General features: G+C 48.4%; 1 protein-coding gene across 3 annotated transcripts in view; it reads left to right on the forward strand.

Annotated features, from left to right (window-relative positions):
* CHST11 (carbohydrate sulfotransferase 11) overlaps positions 1-14,676 on the forward strand; it is a 260,994-nt gene that overhangs the window by 57,592 nt on the left and 188,726 nt on the right. The window contains exon 1 of one of the 3 annotated variants that reach the window (XM_027070955.2): positions 511-2,224. The exons of the other annotated variants lie outside the window; for them this stretch is intronic. The gene's annotated coding sequence lies outside the window, so the exon portion shown is untranslated. Of the gene's footprint in view, positions 1-510; positions 2,225-14,676 lie in introns of those variants that run through there. 3 annotated transcript variants of the gene reach the window in all.

Here is a 14,676-nt window from a genome sequence, read left to right on the forward strand (position 1 = left end):
AATGATGAGGTGGTATAATTGATTTGAGGATTTAAATGTTTTGGCCATTTTTTTTCATGCTTGATTTGGGCTCTGTTTTCACAGTAAGTTATTTCTGTGTGTCGGGATGGGTGGGGTGGAAAATAGGGCAATTATAAAAAAAAAATGTCTACTTTTTGTAGATGCTTGACTAATTAGAAATAGGTAATTCGCACCTTAAAAAGGCATTCTTTGTGGTATGAAAGACAACTGGATTCTCTCTGTTCAGGTGCCACCGGGTTCATTTTTAAGACATAGAAATTGGTCTCTGAGATCACTTTAAGACGGATGGATGAGAGGGGCGCCTGGGTGGCTCAGTCGGTTAAGCATCCGACTACGACTACGGCGCAGGTGATGATCTCACCGTTCTCGTGAGTTCGAGCCCCACGTCTGTGCTGAGAGCTCGGAGCCTGGAGGCTGCTTCGGATTCCGTGTCTCCCTCTCTCTCTGCCCCTCCCCTGCTCTCTCTCTCTCTCTCTCCTTCAAAAATAGTAAACATTTAAAAAAAGTTCTTTTTTTAAATTAAAAAAAAAAAAGATGGATGGGTGAGAGTCAGCTTGCAGTTAGTTCCCTGTCTGTTTCAGATATGTGGGTGGGGTTTCTTCTCTCTCTGCCTCTCCCTAACGCCCTCCCTCCCTCCTCCTCTGGTTAGCTTGCTTCATGGAGAACTCCCTGGTGCTTGTGGGGCCAGGGAGGGCAGCTTACATTTCTGGCTCCAACCCTCAATGGCCTGGTAATTTCATAAAGACAGGAGCCGTTTCCAGCTTGCAGCTTACCTGGGTACAACCTGGTACTCAGGGTGGGGCCAACAATGTTTCTGTGGAGCAACGAGAAATGCGTCAGAGCAGGATGCAAAACGTGCCCCGTCTCTAGTTCCCGCATCTGTGATCCGGAGCAAGTAACCGAATCCTCGTAGAGCGAGCCGTGGTTCCCTTATTGGTTATACGGGGTGTTCACACTCCTCTCCTGAGTTTTCCCAAATGAAACATTTTCTGTGTGAATGCTTTGTAAAGCCACAGAGCCGTGTCACCTTATTGTATAAGGAGTATTTGGCTGCTTATTAGAACTCTGGCATTTCCTCCCGAGTTTTGCCTGCGGTTTACCTCTTATTTCTCCCCATGTTTAACATGGCAGATTATTTGTATGTCAGTTTCCTTTTTGTGCCCTGGGAACATGGCTGTCTTTAAAAGCCCATCTCAAGCGCTGTGTTTGCAGGACTGTGAAAACAGATGCCTGCGTGAACCTGCTCCGACCAGCAGCCTCATTGCTGCAGCGTGCACGAAAGCCAGCGAATGTGTTCTTTTTCCTCGCTCCTCAGTTGGAATTGAACGGCACTACAGGACTTGTTTTCTGGAGTGGTTACTAACCCAAAGCGGCTTGCTTTGAATAAATGGTGCTTTCCCCTTTGGGGACTCAAGAATGGGAAGGACACGCAGAGATCACAAATGGGTTTTGGTGCCAACAAACAGAGCTGCCTCCCCAAAAAAGTATTTGCATTCAGCATGTGTGTGTTAAATGGACAGTTGTTGGTATCTGTCTGTCTGTCCTTGGGAAAGGTCATAGTTCAGTAACAGCCCACATTTGGTTCCCTCGTCTCTGCTCTACTGTGGGCTCCACAGCCAGCTCATTCATTTGTCCAAATCCAGGGTGGACAGTGGGAAATATACATCTGGCCAGAAAAACATTGTAGAGAGAGAGAGGGAGAGAGAGAGAGAGAGAGAGAGTTCCTTACAGATAATTTCAGGTGTAATCAGTCGTGTAAGCATCCACTCATCTATTTATTTCCTCCTCCATTCAGCCATTCACCCATCCATCCATCCCTCCATCCTCCATTTCGGCAAATCCTTATTAAGCACCTACTGTGTGCCACTTTTGTGCTGGGCTCTGGGGATAAAAAGCCCAATAAGACAGGATCCGTGTCCTCAAGGAATTGGCGGTCTAGGGTACAAGATGTTTTCCTAAATTTTAAGTCACATTCTTACCCGACACATACCTATTCCTGTTTTGTTTTGGATTTCATCTCTTTTGAACAAAGCACGGCGTGGAACCATTGTGACTTGTCCACTCATTGTGATGAACCCACATTCTAGAGTTGGATTTCATGTTTTGTGTAACTCTAAGCGTGGTGTAAGTGCTTGTCTTATTAAACGGGAGAAGGTGGAAGAAATCATCATCCAGGAGAAAAGACCAAATCTTATGTATTAAGGTATCCATTGGAATTCTAAAAGCGTTTTTTAAAGCCTCCTGGTATATAGTATTCAAAATGGCTTCTTGAGCCTTGGGTAAATTTAAGTGCAAACACCTTCTAAATCTATTATATTAGAAGGCTGGTTGGGAGGCAAGCTTTCCATCTTTCGAATTAGCCCGGGGACAGCCATTAAAATGAGCAGTTTAGAGCTTGGATTTGGATCTTGCAAGCCTCGACTGGGATCTATCTCTATTTTGCCACTCTTTTCCTGTGTGACCTTGGTGAAGTTACTTAACCTCTCTGAGCCTGGTTCCCTCTTTCTGAACCCGGAATAGTCACGGTATTCACAGGAAGGTGAAGTGAGCCTGGCGTGGAGTAAGTGCCCTAGCTATTTTGATTCTTATGAGAAGCAAAGGACCAGGATGCTTCAAAAAAAGAAAACGAAATTCTGGCAACATGAAGTCTTAGTATGGAAATGAGGTGGATGAGGCCTTTCAGTGTTACACAACTGTTGCTCCCCAGGGAATATTAATGCTTCTCAGATGGCCCTTTTTTGCATCTCTGCCGTGAGGAGGATGAATGGTGAGTTTTAGCTGTTTTTGCAGCGAAAGGTTGGTGAGTGTGTATGTACAGAGGTGGGAGGAGAAAGAGTTTAAGTCTATAAGCAATGCCGTAGATTTTCAGCTAACACGCCCGAATGTTAGCATATCATTCAGGCAGGTCACCTACTCGGGAGAAAATCCAATTCCGAAATGAATTTCAACAGATCCAAAAGGCAATTGGTAATTATGGCTGACATTATACATTTTTAAAGGGCCGCCTGGCCAGTTGGATTTTATAACACTTGAGGCAAAGAGTTCAGTGGTAGTGGGAATTATTTTCACAAAAGGATCATTTTCTGAACTAAAAAAGAGTTTCTCTCGATTTTTTTCCCCCCTTTGACTATGAAGGTAGTGCTATATGCTGTTTATAGAGGCCTTGATCCTTTTTAAACTTAAGGAGCACAGTTGGCCTCCACGGTAATAAATCGAGAGCCATATGGGGGCTCAGGGACATTTAATTTATGTGCAAGACTCCTTCCCCAAATTCAGCTGGCTACTTCCTGGGATGGTGTGCTTGATTGATGATTTTCTGGCATTTTGTGCGACTGGGATGTCTTTTGAAGTTTCTCCTGCGAAGCCTGAGGTTTGCCCCTGTGAGGTGTTAATGGGCTTCCTGCCGGGGCTTTATTTGTGAGGGGGGGCGGGGGTTAGAGGCGCCTCAGGCCACCAGAGCCCTTGTTCTTCCACTGCTGAAGGGTTGATGCTCAGGCCTTGGGTCCTGGGTCCCCAACTTGAGTTTGGAATGCAAGGCAGTGTTTTTATTCCTGCTCCCCAGGCCACTGCTTGTTTAGCTTCTGGGGGTTCCCAGACCCTGGCAGGTACTGGCAGTGGGTGATCAGGCCTGGCCTGGGAACATGCTGGAACAGTAGTTGGGAGAATCCACACGGACAAGTAGGCTCCTCGCAGCAGGGAATGGCAGGGATTTGCACTGGGTGACAAGAGATTGTATCTTAAGCAAAAACAACCAGGCTCCAGGTGAACAGGCGCCCCAGGCGGGGACCACATCACCTCCCTGGTGGCCTGCTTGCCTCAAGGCTCTTCGTTTCCGTATTCCCATTTCCTCACCGAGTACTCTTTCCCAAATGAAAACTGGCTCCTGTCACTCTCCTGCAAACCCTTTCGTGGTGTTATGGGCTGGATTGTGACCTCCCAAAATTCGTATGCTGACGTCCTAACTCTCCTAGCCTCAGAACAGGACTGCATTTGGAGAAGGAGTCTATATTTATTTATTTTTTTACTTTGTAAGTAGGCTCCAGGTCCAACATGGGGCTTGAACTCACAACCCTGGGATCGAGAGCTGGGTGCTCGACCAACTGAGCCAGCCAGGCGCCTCTGCAGAGGGAGTCTTTAAAGAGGTCAGGAAGATAAAAGGAGGTCCTGTGGGTGGGCCCTGATCCGAGCTGCCTGGTGTCCTTAGGAGACAAGGAGAGGAGGGCGCAAACGTGCGCGTGCACAGAGGTCAGGCCATGGGAGGACGCTGTGAAGATAGCCGTCTGCAAGGCAAAGAGAGGCCTCGGAGGAAACCATCCCCGCTCACACCCAGAACTTGGACTTCCAGCGCTGTGAGACAATATGTGTGTTGTTTAAGCCACCTGGCGTGTGGCTTGTTAGGGCAGCCCCAGCAGACGCATGCCTACGGCTACTCAGCCCATGGGTTGAGTAACATCTTTCCTGGCATCTGTCTGCCCTTCTGGCCGTGAGCAGAAATCTCTGCCTGATGGGCTGCAACTCCTTCAAGGCCAAGGTCAAGGACCACCTGCTCTGTGAGGCCCTCCTGGACTACCCGGCTCTGTCCCCCTCCTTCTCCTCCTGGCTGACTTGGAGCTCCCTCTGGATACTCGCGCAGCGCTGGGTCTTAACCTCAGTCACAACTTTCTGAGCCAGTCTGTTATCATTTGTTCTTTGTCTTTCCCACATCGGACTCTGAGAACCTTGAGCGAAGGGACTTTTGTTTGTCTTTATTCCTCAGTGCCTCGCTCTGAGCCTGGGAGTTCGTCAACGATTATTGGCTCAGTTAAGGCTTACCTTTTACTCTTCCTTAGGAATCCTCCCCGCTCTTGCCTTTGTGCTCTGTTCTGTTAGAGGAGGGTATTAATAGCGCCACACGGTATGGGTATGTCCCTGGGTGAGAACAATGAAATCAGTGATTCTAGCGAGTGTTTATTAAGCGCGTTCTGTATGCCAAATGAGTATGTACCTCGTCTGGTCATCACAGCACGCTTTCAGGTAGGCCTGTCTTCAAACCTGAGCCACCCTCCCGGGCAGGTAGTGTGGCCTCGCTGTAAGACCTGCACGTTCAAGTCTTCTTTCTCTCTGTGTCCTTTCTGGCAGGCCTGGACCCCCAAAGCAAATCAATCAATCTTTTTTCTTTCTTTCTTTCTTTCTTTCTTTCTTTCTTTCTTTCTTTCTTTCTTTCTTTCTTTCTTTCTTTCTCTTTCTTTCTCTTCTTCCTTTCTTTCTTTCTTTCGTGGATACAAGCTGCTTGTCTTTAATGTTTATTTATTTTTGAGAGAGAGAGAGAGAGAGAGAGAGAGAGAGAGAGAGACAGAGTGCGAGCCGGTGAGGAGCAGAGAGAGAGGGAGACACAGAATCTGAAGCAGGCTCCAGGCTCTGAGCTGGCAGCACAGAGCCCAGTGCAGGGCTCGGACTCAGGAACCGCGACTTGGTGACCTGAGCCAAGGTTGGACGCTAAACCGACTGAGTCATCCAGGTGCCCCAGAAAGCAGATTTTTCTTAAGATGCCCTAATGCATGGTGAAATTTCAGTGAAATTGGTGAGGAAATGACTCATACTTCATTTGCAAATGTAGGAAGAAATTGCTTCCAGCACCCCGCTGCCTGGAAGCTGGGTCGCCAGGGGCCGTTCTTCTCCGTGCCACTCTTTGGAAAGGGAGATGGAGTCCTGGGGACATTTCCGAGACTGTGTCAGGGCACGAGAAAGGCAAGGAGTGAACAGGACTCTTATGCTGCTTTCCTTTGGTGTCCACATAGAATTTTCGGCTCACTCCTCACTCCGGGCACTACAGGGGGCTTTTGAGTTATTCTTGACTTTGACGGCTTGTGAGAAACCGTGGTGTCCTGGCTGTTTTCGATGCAGTGCACTTGACAGCCTTTCCTTGCACAGCTGTGTCCGGCTTTGCAGTTCTCTGTAAATTGTGCAACTCCACGGGATCCACCGAGGGGGACGGCATCTTCTGGAAGGGAAGCGTGACGATAAAGAAGTGTCGAAATGTGAGCAGCATGTCACCGGGCTGACCGGACTTCGGTCTAGGGTTGAGGGAGCCGCGATGTCAGGGCAGCTGTGACTGTGGACGCCCTTCACACTGCGATGCTCACACAGCCCCCGGGGAGGAGAGGAGACTGGAGTGAAGGAACAGTGGACAAGTCTCTCCCCGAGCCTCGCTGCCTCTGGGGCAGGAGATGGAGGGCAAACTGATGCCTGCAGACCGAGACCGTTAAGAACCGCCAAGGAGTCGTGCCTCTCTCTTCACCCTTGGCGGCGGGGATTGTTAAGCCGGGTTTACATTTTTGGAAGTTGGTCAGATTCCTTCCTTGGTTCAGGTCGACTGGTCGTGCGGCAAGGAGACCTCATATTCCAAACCCCGGAACCTGGCCGCTTGGTTGCAACAAGGCCCTGCCATTTGCTTGACTGTGAAAGCTGAGACAAGTGACTTGCCCTTCGGGGTCCCCGTGTCCTCCAGGGCAACATGAGGATAACTGTCGTATCTACTTTATTATAGAGTTGCATATGGATTAAATGAGATAACGCATGTGATGCGTACAGCACAGAGTTTGATCCGGTTACCTGTTTTGAGATGGCAAAAAATAATAGCGCCTTCGGAAGGTGAAAGTTCATTTCTCCCTGATGTCTGGTCAGAGCAGAGGGAGCCAATTTTCTTCCCCTTGTTGCACGGCCATCCTTAATATGTGCTTTCCGTCTCGCGGTCCAAGGTGGCTGCTTTAGTTCTTGCCGTCATCTCTGCCTCCCGGCCAGGAAGGGGGAAAGGGAAGCGGAGGGTATGGCCTGAAAGTTGCCCATGTCTCTGTTCCATCCCCTTGACTAGCGCTTAGTCATATGACCGCAGTATTCAAAAGCGAGTTAGGGAAATTTTAGGCCTTAGCTGGTACCTCACTGAGAACTCTATTACTATGTACGAAGGAGAGATTGGATTTGGGGGGGGGGGGGGACAACTGATAGTATTTGTTCAAGAGGTAAGTGCTCAGCAAACAGTTCACCATCATCATCCTGATCATCATCATTTCTGATCTTAGCCTATAACTTCCTCCATGTCCCCACTTCCTAATTTGCCCCCTCGTTTTCCATTTTGACCATTTTAGCTTCTGCATTGTTCCATCACACAGTTCCATGTCCGTGTACTTTTGGCACCTTTCTTTACCTAGAGGTTGGCAGAGTGACCAGAGCCCTCCCGTGTCCTGTGTGACAGAAGTGGAGATGAAGGCTGCCGAAGACATTGACCAGGTAGGAGGAAGGGAGAGCACAGCATAAAGTCGTAGTGATCCCTTCGGCAGCTTCGTTAAAACGTTGCAGGAAAAAGTTGATGAAGGGAAGGAAAAAGCCCACCTACCTTTGAACGTAGGCTAAACCTCCGTTAGGTTCTATTTTGCTGCTTCCATCGTCCTGTCTGTGAGCCTCAAACGGAGACGTCTGGAGTCTCCACGAGGGTCTTGCCGAAGTGTTCGCCCGGAACCAGCCTCCTGGCTCACCTCCGGGGCGCCCACGACACGGGCGGACCCCTGGGAGGATGCGGAAGCCGAGTGCCTTCTCCTTCAGAAGAATCTTGGATAAGGGAAGAGATTTGTTCTCCAGACCCTGATTCACGATTTAAATGCGCTGCAAGAGTGTTTCCTGGTGGAGGTGGTTTGTTGAGAAATCACATGGGCTCAGGACTCACTAAAGCATAGAGGAAGACAGGTGCCACTTTCCTGCTGTAAGTCCCAGTGAGGCTAATTTAATGGCACTCTAGCTAGCCTTCACGTTTTCCATTAGCCACACTTACTTCCGTCATCTGTCTCCCTCCTTCTCCTTTTTAAAATACTGTGTCAGAAAGTGAATTGTTCCAAGGTTATGGCCTTGCTTCTTTCCACTGAAGCACTTTTCTTTAAAGACTGGGGGCCATGGAGAGAAGAGATTGGGAAATCCCCAGAAAGAAACATTGAAATCTTCTTTTTTTTTTTTTTTTTTTTGGACTCTCCCTCATCCTTTCCGCCTCCCAGCCCCTGTTGATGCGCTGAGAAATGTCTTGGGAATTCCTCTCCTTTGTGTTGTTCCTTCTGTTACTGTTCTAGTTCAGGCCCTCTGTATCCATTGCCAGGACTATTGCAGTAGTCTCCTGGTTTCCCCGCCTCCTGCCTCTCCTCTGTCTCCTGCAGGTTCTCCCAGCACAGATGTGGAGTGGTCACCGTCTTGGTTATAGATAGTCACTTCTTCGCATTGCTATCTGTGGCATGGCGTCAGCCTTTTTTAGGCATGGAGGTCCAAGGCCAGGTCATTACTATGGCTGTCTGCTGACATATTAATAACGGGGAATAGCCAGCATGGGAGTAGGTATTTATAACCCTCTTTGATAGCTGAAGACGTGGAATCCAGACAGATTAAGTAACCTACCTAGAGGATCTGAGAAAAAGTAATGAGATCAGAACTGGACTCTAGGGGTGCCTGGGTGGCTCAGTGAGTTAAGTGTCTGACTTCGGCTCAGGCCATGATCTCGCAGTTCGTGGGTTCCAGCCCCACATCGGGCTCTCTGCTGTCAGTGCAGAGCCTGCTTGGGAGTCTCTCTCTGTCCCTTTTCTTTCTGCCCACCCCCCACCTCTCTCTCTCAAAAATAAAAATAAAACATTTAAAAAAAAACAAAACCCAAAAAACTGCATTCTAGAACCGGCACTCCCAAGCACCACATCTTGTGTTGGGCTTGTTTCTTTCTGGCCTTTTCTCCGGCTGCCTCCTTCCCTCAGGCCTTGACTTCCAGCCCCACGAATCCCCCACAGCCGGTCCTGTTGCCTTGAACAGCAAGGCCTAGAAGTTGCCCGCGTCACTGCGCCTGTGCCTTTTTGCAGATCCTCTGCCAAGACTGCCTTCCCTTGCCATTTTTTTTTTTAATTGAAGTGTAGCTGACGTGCGATATTAGTTTCAAGCGTACCGCATGGTGATACGACATTTGTATACATTACAAAATGATCACCATGAGAAGTCTAGTTATCTCTTGCCTTTCTGACTGGCAAAGTTTATTTCAAGGTCTAGCTCACAGCCGCCTCTATGACGACCCCCCCTCCCGCCTCCTGCTACATAGATGTGCAAAAGATGGCCACCGTATTGGCTCCTGGCTTTTTATTTCTTCGATGCAGGCTGAGACCCCGTACCTTCAAACCCTGGCGCCGAACTCCATTTTTTACACATCCACGATTTAAAAATAGCCCAAACGTGCAGATTTTTAGCCATTTATGGCCTGCCTGCTTTGCGTATCCCGGGAAACTACACCCAGCATCTGTTGGTCATTGATAAGGTAGAGGCCTGTGGTTATAAGACCCCAAGCTGTTCCTGTCCTTTGGAGCTCTGGGTCTCAAAGGCTCTCCACCTGCTGCACGGTGACATCACTTAGGCCTGTAAGCCTCCTCTCCTGTCCCCTCCCCCATCGTAGTTCCCTAGTCCTGTCCCCTTCTGAATGGTGGACGCTGAGCCATGCCCCTGGATTGTGTCCTGCAGTGAGGAACTTCCCTGTCTCCTGAAGCCTTGTCCAAGGGTCCCCCAGCCACCAGTAATGCTTGTTGTGTGTCCCTGCCTCTCCTGCTCACATCTTTTTCCTTGACCAGTCCATAAATCACCGGAACCCTTACACCCCCGATAGATCCGGTCACACTTTCACGAGTTCCCATCATCTTTGGAACCTGGCTCCATTACTGTGACTCATTTGGCCGTGGATTTCACATTCATCCCCCTTGGATTACAGACCAACGGTTGAGGAAGCTGAGCAGCCCCGAGATGGGAAGAATTGCAAAAAGTTTGATCGACTCACGGACGCGGTCGAGCTTTCCCAGCATCGTAGATTCATTCGGGGTTTGGTGCTCGGTCACACCTCACCTCGGCACCACGTACCAAAATGGTGGTATTTTGTGAAGTACGAGGGAGAAGCTGTCCTGTTGGTTGCACTGTCAGTTACTTTGATTTTCTCTGGTTCTGGGGGAAAAAAAAGACCCTTGGAAAGATATTAGGGAGGATTAGTAAAGTTGAGAGCGCTTTTCGTTAAGTCTCATCTTGATGGTGGTGCATGTCCCACAACCCTTTTAATCTGAACTCTCCCACACCAACAGAATAAATACATGGATGAGGGGAGGGTTATTGGCGTTGCAGAAGGGTGCTTCTCTTCACACTCCCTTCCAACGTGTGCTCTCCTGAGATGCGTAAGTGGTGGTTTGTGAATCGTTAAGGCGCTGGCAGAATGGAAGCTCAGGAGACAGCAGCAAATGCAGATCAATAAGCAATGAAAGGAAGGCGTCCTTCTGAAATGGCCTTGTAGCCAACGCATGTTCAGGGTGGGTCACGTGCAGCTTTCCCAGAATAAGTCTTTCTGGGTAACGCTCATGTCCTGTTTGTTGATGTGTCTTCATTGGCCTGGAGCTGGCAATGTGAAAGCATTTCTTTCTTTCTCTCTCTCTCTCTTTCTTAAAAATTTTTAATGTTTATTTATTTTTGAGAGACAGAGTGAGAGTGGGAGAGGGGCAGAGAGCAAGAGGGAGACCCAGAATCCGAAGCAGGCTCCAGGCTCCAAGCTGTCAGCACAGAGCCCATCGCAGGGCTCGAACTCACGAACTGTGGGATCATGACCCAAACCGAAGCTGGATGCTTAACCAACTGAGCCACTCAGGCGCCCCATGAAAGCACTTCTTTATTTATTTTTTTAAATTTTTTAAAAAATTTTTATTTATTTTTTTTAATGTTTATTTATTTTTGAGACAGAGAGAGACAGCATGAACGGGGAGGGTCAGAGAGAGAGGGAGACACAGAATCTGAAACAGGATCCAGGCTCTGAGCAGTCAGCACAGAGCCCGACACGGGGCTCAAACTCACGGACCGCGAGATCGTGACCTGAGCCGAAGTCGGCCGCTTAACCGACTGAGCCACCCAGGCGCCCCGAAAGCACTTCTTTAAAGAGAAACTAAAGTTAAACCCCTCCCCTTCTTTTCATTTTTTACTTTTTTGTTACTGAAAAATTTTTGTGAGAGAGACAGAGAGTGCGAGCAGGGGAGGGGCGGAGAGCGAGAGGGAGACACAGAATCCGAAGCAGGCTCCTGGCTCCGAGCTGTCAGCACAGAGCTGGACACGGGGCTCAAACACACGAACTGCGAGATCATGACCTGAGCCGAAGTCAGAAGCTTTACTGACTGAGCCACCCAGGTCCCCCCTCCTCCCCCTCTTTTTAAATAAGATCAAAGTTATCCCACAATGAAAGGAAGGTCTTGGGTTAGCAGAGATGCTAGCGTTTTTTTTTTTTTAATAGAAGACGAAAATTAAAATGTGGTTTTCTTGGCACAGTTCATATGGCAGTGACTGAGCTCTTTTTTCCCTTCCAAGATTACTCATGTCATAGTGAAAGAAGTTTTAGGGGTAAACTTATTTAGCAAACCAGCTTATTAAATATCTCTGTGATGCGCTGGGTTTCTCAGTTCAGAATATTTTATTAAGGAAGATGGGCGACCACATGCTTAGCAAGGACTGTTGCTGTCTTCAGTTTTCTTTGATGCTGTAATAGACACCTTGCATGAAGACATGGGCCCTGAGGCCATCTGTGGTCCCTAGCAGCTCTCAAAATTTAGCTTGTCGACTCTTTTCTCAGAGCTAGGGGAATAGAGCAAGAACAAAATTCCAGTAATCATTCTTCCCGGTTGTAGTTAGCCACTTGCCCCTCATGGTTCCTAGGTAGTGATTTCTATTTTGTCGGGGCTTGAAGCTTAGCATTAAGGAACCTTCACATTCATTTTTATAACCTCAGAAACACATATTTGAAGGTGACCGGGTGGATGGATTTCTGCTGATCCCATGGAGGAAGTGAGAGAAACCGCTACCTGCTTAGTGTTTCCTTCCAGGAAGGAAGGACTCGGAGTCTAATCCCGTATTGGCCACGTGTGGTTCCTGCCGGGAGACGGGTGGGGGGGCCTTGAAGCTCCGCTAATCTCCAGCCTGCCAGCTTGAAGAACGTTATGCGTGTGTTGATTGATTTCCTGGGAGCTTGTTGTTTTGATTAGTTTCATTTGCATACTGGTTTATTAAGCGGCGGAACATCAGGGCTAACATTTTTTATTTTATTAGGGAGCCCCATTATTTTTAGTTCACAGAAGCCACGTTTCTGATGAGCCGTGCCACCCCGTCTTCATTAGGCAATTTAAGATGGGAATTATACATTTTTTAAAAAGTAGCTAATTATGGTACAACCTGACACATTTGCATTTCTGTAAAGCTGCTGCGGCAAAGATTTGGGGCTGGAAGACTACATCATACTGGGTTGTAAAATCACTCCCAGTGGGAGCAATTTCTGCCTGTAAGAAAACTTGCTCATGTGAGAAGATCGCACATTATCCCGTCTGATCCTCTTTTCTGAGGCTCCCCCTGCCTTTTAGAGTCTATAGGCTGAGCTCTAGTTCGGGGGCTCTGTCCTTGACATCCCCGTGGAGACTCCCTCATCCCGCGTTTCCGTGCCGAATGACAGAGAAGTCGAAAGACATCAGAGTCTTAACACTGTCTCCTGGGGCAGCTGGTCTTTGGGAAGTGTCTGTCCTTGGTGCCCCGTGGGTCACCGTGCCCTGGGTCTAAACTGCGTAATAGGGCCTTAATGCCTGGGTGTTCTGATCTGCTCCTCGCGATGAGGTCTCCATGTCCTTAAACCTCAGGGCCAGATCTCACACTGACTCTTTGACGGTGCTGCATTCCAGAAGCACTGTGGAATGTTGCTTACCTCGAGGAACATAAACCGTACATTGTGGAACGGAGGCATTTGAAAACATCTTCTCCTCTGCTATTGCCAAGGTGGTTCAATGTCTACTAAAATTAAATCCATATGGGTACACTGAGCAGATGGGGAGGGCCGGGGGAGGGGGGTTGCCTTATGTGTCTGTGATGACATTCATGTAACCAGAGGTGACCTCAGAGTTATAAACCAGGACATTATTTCCTAAAACAGGATCAGGTATTCATTTGTGGTGCTAGAGGAAATTTAACTGAAACGTGTATTTATACCTAGACATATGAAAGAGATCATAGCTCCAGATGCAACGTGGTTGATGACCAGATTCATTCTAGAGCCCTGTATATAGTTAGATTGTGAAAGACCATCCTTTTTATTATATTACGTTACCTTTCCTTTATGGTATCTGTTACTTCCGCTACTTTCGCTGGCGGGTCAGCAACATATAGAGGGGATGTGCATTCGAAGTGAGGGAGAGACTGTAACTTGATAAAGCATATGTGTTCAGTTGGGTATTTTCCTGTGTATAAAATGCAGAGGGTAAAGCTGGACGAGTCTCCTTGCCTAGCCAGGGATGTGATCGACCAGGAAAGCATCATAGGGACATGGGTTCAGAAGGGCTGAGAAATGATGCCTTGGGGTTCATGAAAAATGATAGTGAGTATTTTCTCACACCCTTTCAGGGGAGAGTTAAGACCACTTAATTTACTGTAAGTCTGGTGTTGGTGTCCATAAACCCAGGATGTAAGTCTAATGAGACCAGCCCCTCCTTCAGATAGAACTGACCCCGAGTTTATGGTCTCTGTTCCTCCTATTCAGTGTGTGGTCCAAGGGCCAGTGGCATCAGCATCACCGTTGTTAGATTTGATTTGATTTTAATTATTTTTTAATGTTTATTTGTTTTTGAGAGAGACAGAGAAAGAGAGAGAGGGGAGGGGAGGGGCAGAGAGAGAGGGAGGCACAGAATCCGAAGCAGGCTCCAGGCTCCGAGCTGTCAGCACGGAGCCTGACGCGGGGCTTGAACTCACGGACCGTGAGATCATGACCTGAGCCGAAGTCAGATGCTTAACCGACTGAGCCACTCAGGCTCCCCGCTGTCGTTAGATTCAGAAATGCAGACTCTCAGACCTCATCTGCTCATGAAATGCCCTCATATAACCTGCCCGCACCCTTGCTTTGCTGTTCTGGTTACCCATGAGAGCTCATGACACCATGTTATCTTCTTCTGTGTACCTTCTTCTTTGGGTAGTGGGGAGTCCGGGTTCAGGATCCCATCAAGTGCGTTTCTTTTGGCTCTGCTGCTTGAAGGTTAGTTCCTACCTCTCTGCCTTGCTTTCCTCATCTGTAAAGTAGAGATAACAGCAACCACCTCACAGGGATTTTTCAAGCACTAAGCAAGAGAATATTTCCAAAATACGTATCCAAGAGCCAGGCCAAAGGGATGCGGTGTGTAGTAATGTGATGGTGAGGTCGCTTATGTCACGCTTCCCCCGCTGACTGTGTGTGCCTTTGACAGAGGCCTCCAGTCTGGTTCATCTTTGCTCCCTCTCCTCTCCCCGCCCCCCTCCCCCGCCCCTTCTCTGCGCCTAGACCGTGTTTGACGACTGATGTAGCTGCTTCCCAGCACTCGTGTCTGGAGCTTAAAATCACCCTTGATCTTTGGAAAATTCAGTTTGAGTCAGAGGCAGAAGTCTTAAGAACCTTGGCTCCACGGGGGAGTGTTCTAGAAGCCTATTACAAGAGAGTTCCTTGGCGGTCAGGTCCGGGCAAGTCCAGATTGCTCTTTGGCTGCATACGGGGGAGTGTTCTAGAAGCCTATTACAAGAGAGTTCCTTGGCGGTCAGGTCCGGGCAAGTCCAGATTGCTCTTTGGCTGCATATCACATTGCACACAGG

Source organism: Acinonyx jubatus, chromosome B4, assembly GCF_027475565.1.
Source record: "Acinonyx jubatus isolate Ajub_Pintada_27869175 chromosome B4, VMU_Ajub_asm_v1.0, whole genome shotgun sequence".
In the NCBI taxonomy this organism is placed as follows: Eukaryota; Metazoa; Chordata; class Mammalia; order Carnivora; family Felidae; genus Acinonyx; species Acinonyx jubatus.